The sequence below is a fragment of the Octopus bimaculoides genome, chromosome 3 (assembly GCF_001194135.2).
Source record: "Octopus bimaculoides isolate UCB-OBI-ISO-001 chromosome 3, ASM119413v2, whole genome shotgun sequence".
In the NCBI taxonomy this organism is placed as follows: Eukaryota; Metazoa; Mollusca; class Cephalopoda; order Octopoda; family Octopodidae; genus Octopus; species Octopus bimaculoides.
The window spans coordinates 64,719,892-64,725,779 of NC_068983.1; positions in this window are offsets into that span (position 1 = coordinate 64,719,892).

Sequence of the window (5,888 nt, forward strand, 5' to 3'; positions counted from 1 at the left end):
TATATATATATATATATATATATGTATACATATGCGTGTCTACGTGTTTGTGCGTACGTATGTATGTATGTATATATAAACAGATATACATATATATTTATACCGGTAAGTATATACATTTATGTATAGATTTACATTTCTATCATGTATGTGGAAGTGATTTTAATTCAGAAGGCTTACGGTATTGCCGACTTTTCGAAATTAGATAGGTGTTTACATGTAATTTCTTGGACAAAGAAAAGTTACGACTTTGGAAAAAGAGTTGGCAATTATTAATAATAATTAGACACGATGAATATAGTGCTAAGAAAGCTAAAATCACAAAAAAGCATATCAATTAATGAACAGTATGGAATTCGGTCACGTGTATAAATCATTACATATGTGAGGGATTGCAACTTCATGATCGTGTCTTATTGTGGCAGAATTTCGACGTCTGTCATTAAGTTGGTTCAATGATTGGAATTAAAAACACTTTCGTTCAAGTTAAATTACTGTTAGCTCGAAAGCATTCTAGATAAACGGAAAGAAAACAAAACTGAAGAAAGAACTAAATGAATAATTAATTTCTGTACGGCTTTCGTGGTTAGGCAAATTTACCAATTTTATGAGGACTCCGGAACTTTAGATAGGTTCATAGGGCATATGCAATGGTCGATGAATGTGTAGTAGAAAGGAAGCCCTAACAATGGCAAAACATTGGAAGTAGGTGGTTACGTTTATTAAAAAAACAAAATTCTTGATGAAATGGGATTGCTTTCAAAACCAATGCAGAATAAGAGTTTCTGATTTAATAAAGAGGGTTTTTTTTTATATAAGCCGGATATGCTGATAAGGATTTACAATAAATGACTTGTTGCTCAATAAATATCAAGCTTCTGAGAATGTAATCTCTATTCCTAATTTGGCCATTTGAAACACCAAAAAGATGCTTGAGTAACATTTGAAAATAGTTTGTTTTGGTGATGAAAAGTTTTGTAACACTCTCAATCTTCATATCAAAATTTAAAAACTTGTAACCATTCAATTGTACCTTGTGATTTATGACAAAATGTTGAAGTTAAATATGTTACTTTTATAAATGGTATTCCTGTTGGATTCAATGCAATAGGAGTGATCAGCCATCAGTTAGGTGTCCTCTCTGTGTGCAGAGATCGGCTAGCTAAGACCCTTTCGTTTCCGAATGCTGTGCTGCATTCAGCCAAACAGGTTCTTGTGTCCACTTCATTCTACGATATAAGCAGTCTATGGATGCCTTTCACGATTTCTTGCTCTCCTTATTTCTATAATCCCTCTCGGGATGGTCTTGGGCATTGCGTGTCAAAAACAACATAGCTTTGTGGACTTGTTTTCTGTCAATAGGCGTATCATTGAACTTTCAGCTCCTACCACGTCAATAAGGGATGAAAGACAGCTACCACAACTAAAGTTGTTTCTACTACTAGTAGGGCCTGCATCCATTAAATTGAGGCTTAGTGCCGACAGCATGTGAAATTCGTATGAAAATTATGCGAAAATTAAAATTTGCTCCATTTATATTAATGAATAAAATCTATCGATAAATTGCTAAGAATGACTACATTTGATGGATACATCTTCTGGAATATCACAATGATTTCGTTCTCTACAGTTTGTTTATAATGGGCTAGATTTCGCGTGTCTAGTGGGTGATGATATTTTCAGTGACGTTGGTGGTGGATACATACTTGAAAAACTGAAGGCATTATGCATTATTTTTTTTAATTACGTGTGGCTAATCATATCACATAAGGAATCTTACGAATTTGCAATTTGGATATAGATGTAAGAGATATATCAGTCCATAACAGTAGGTTCGTTATTCTATAAGATTAGAGACGAATTAATTTTCAGGTAGTATATAGCTATATACCGAGTATTTTGCAAAAGGCACCAACGTACTTTTTATTGTACCACACATATTTTTAATTTATTTGCACGGCTTTAAATACAATGCAATGACATCTAGATATAATAAACACTATTCTTTCATATTAGAGAATTCTAAATCTTTAGCCATTTATTTGCAATGAATGCTGATATTATTCAATATATTGCATTACCCTTTTTCATTGTGGCATTTAAACTTAGATAACTATCTCTGGTAGTTGAGTTTATATACTTTATGCAGGTTTTCTAGTCATGTCTGGTAAAACGAATATTTTTATTCTTGTTTTATATCTTCTGCACATTCGTTTTTAATCTTAACTGGAAGCTATTCATACTTCTAAATTTATATTTTTGATTACCATAATTCGATGACCTTCAAACGGTTAGTAAAACTTATCTGTGGCAAATTATTCGACTTCCAGTCATATTTAGTGGTATTCTTAGTATCAGTTTGCTTTTCCTGCAGAAAGGAAAATCATTTCAATATGTTCTATATTCTTTGAGCGTTCGTTCTTGGAAGGGTATATCTACGCTTTTAGTAGTAATAGTACTTTGTGTTTCAGGATATACTCTGTTTCGTAGGTTATAGTTTACAAACTGCTCGACATAAATATTGTTATATACGGCAGGATTTGCTCATTATCACACAGAAGAAAGAGTTACAATAAATATTAAGATACCTATATCGTTAGGGCTCAATATTTTCATTGTAACTGGACGTACAGATTATTCACACGATTTTCGTTTTTGTGTTTGTTTGTTTGTTTTTGTTTTCTGAACAGAAAGATAATATGATTTCTCATAATGTGTGTTAATCTAAAAATGTTAAGATGAATTATATTTCTATATTCTTTTGAATACATACAAACATAACACACGTACACACACACCCACGCGTGTACACACACACACACACTCACACACAAAATATATATAAGTGCATTTTGGTAAAATCAAATTACATTTTTACATCAATTACACACTCCTAGTATAAGACAATGGCTAAAAGAAAATGAAAGAAATTCTACTGGCTTTTCAAGATATATTTCAGCTGTGTGAGATTTCGTATTTAAATAGTTCTTTATTGGTACGACAATATTGAAGTGACCCCGAAAATACATATGTTTAATTTAATTGTATGTTTTATTTAATTTCCTCTGATATATCTACGCAGACATACGGATGTCTGTATTAAAAAAAAAGATGTAAAATAACGTGAGATTGTGTAGTAAAATTTATTGTTATTTTACACGCATTTTTCAAATGTTGCCTTAATACATAAGTATAAATTATAAAAATATAACATTTATATATGAATAGAAATATATAAACCAGCTCGTTCATAATTAACTTTATTCCAAAAACATAATTGATGTTAGCATACTAAGTTCACAAATTACATATGCATTCTCAGTATTTAGTCTCTTGATAATTAAATATCATTTCAGAATAAAATACAGGTAGGACTATGTCATTTACTGATGAAACGAAAGCATTATTTACTCACGATTCCTTTCAATTCTTATCGCATCTGTGGTATTTACCACATTTATTTCTGAGAATAATTGCATTTTCAGAATTCCATATATCATTTAAAAGAATTAATGCAGTTTCTTTCATCTTTCATATAAATATAAATTATCTTTTTTTTTCATTCAAAGAACATTCTTCGAGCGTGATCTAAAGGTTAGGTCGGTACATATTTAAGTCAAGGCGTTGTGAGAATATCTAGTGCATCAGAAGCATGAGTTAGGGTATTTACGTGGTGATTTCATAGAAATATGAAATATAAACATGTTTTGCTTGCAAGATATATTTTTCGAATAAAATCATTTGGATTTGATATAAATTGCAGAAGAAATGTAGATGAGATTGAAAATATAAACATCTAAGTTATTATAGTGTTATAATAGAGCTCTTTATATATAGGTACGACATTTATAGAATTAACAGTTACAACAAAGAAATGAATGAAAATTGTACATTCGATAATTGAGTTTTTTTTAAATTCTACTACCACGAAAAAACAAAAAAGCACAAATGGTGATGTTCAGAGCGCTTATGGCTATATGTCTCTCTATTGCACATAATTGTAGTTACATAACAACAACAGTTGCGGGATTTATACATTATATTTGGAAGAAAATTGTTAAGTGACCAAAAGAAAAAGGAAAAAAAAACAACAGAAAATAAATTTTATACACAGTTAGACGAATGATACCGTCGAAGACAAAAGTAGCTTCAAATGCTACCATCACAGAACGGAATTGTCATGTCGTCTGGCATTTTACCTGTCCCTGTGTCAAAATTTAAATGACCAAAGCAATGAATGTTATATCTCAATGCCTAGCCAAACAGAAAGAATCCGACTCAGCCCAGCTATTCAAGTGAAAATGCTTCGAAATCCCCAATTTTCAATCTATTTAAATTATTTAAATAACATTATAAGCTCCGTGGGGAAACAAATATAAATTAGCGGTGCCAGAAAACACATCGACACAGTCGAGGATATTATGCGCCGTTGAAACACAATTTTGTCTTTGAAACTATCACGCTCTACATACATTGATTCTAAGCACAGTTATGAACAACGGATATGGGCGAGAACGTTAAAAATGTTTTCATCAAACCTCGTATATAAACACACACACATATAAGGCCACGCTTGCTAGATCAACTGGTTATCAAATAAATCTCAATATTCTTCTAGCAATCGTTTATCGTCTTTTTTCAACCAAATCCCGTGGCTAGCTTTTTCCACTGTAGTGTAAATTCAGATATCGGTCATGGTGGTATTTACTTTACGATGAGTCAGGTCTAACGATAACAACTGTAGCCTCACACTGTGTTCAACAAACCCTCCACATCTATCTTCGATTGGAAAATGCCCCACTTTTCAGCCTGCATTTTCACATTCCTCGAGGAGGTTTACATAAAGGTCAATTTTTCGCGCACGGGCTCGAACAGCGTCCATGTTATCTTCATGAGGAACCGTGGACGAAAGTTATTTTTGTCTATGTTTGTTTCATGTATTAATACGTGTTGCGTGTGTATGTATATATAGCCTGTGTTCAGGTATTGTGTGCTTGCATGGGTGTGGGAGTATATATTGTCTGTGTTCAGGTATTATGCGCTTGTGTGGGTGTGGAAAAGTATGATGGTGTGTGGTTTGCGTACTGAGTTAAACAGTGTGTTTGTGGCTGCCCATACAGTGGTATGTGTGGTGACGCTATTGAAGATTGTGCGTGGGTGTGTGGATGATGGTGTGGGTTTGGTATAATATGAAGATAGTTGGTGGAGTTGTTGTCAGATGAAGAGCCCATGTGGTGCAAAGGAGCGAAGAGAGACTATCAAACCCTATTCACGGTGAAGGAGGGAGATCGGATGGGCCTAGTGCAAAGACAGTTCGAACCCAGACATGTTGAAACGAATGACCGGTAGAGCAGGAATAGAGAGTCTGATGTCTTGGAGTTTCACCTATCGTATTTTATTATTTAAGGCTACTTCGATTCCTCTGTGGTGTGATAAACTATCTAGAGTTTCTGTTGTAAGTTGGGAGAACACGCCTACTTATCTCAACTAGAACATTCCATATAAAAAAACGTCGTGGGTTGGAGTTACTGAATATTTGGACATGCATATAAGAGTCATATGTTCTTTTAGCTCTGACATAGGATATCTGTTTATGATTAAGAGGTGCGTTATTCCACAAAATTTGTTATTCGTTCGTTCCTTATAGTAGCAATATTTTAGTGTAAAACTGAACGTTTTGCTCCTTTATAAAATCTACCCACAGTGTGGATAACCATGGATATTGAGAGGGCTAAGCTATTCTCTTTACATTTCCTAGAAATCTAAGGTGTAGAGATTATCTACATTTAATAATTGACAGGAACACGCACATGTAATGATCAACTGATACAGCATGCGTGCACGCACACCAATACACACATATATACACACACACACCTATATATATA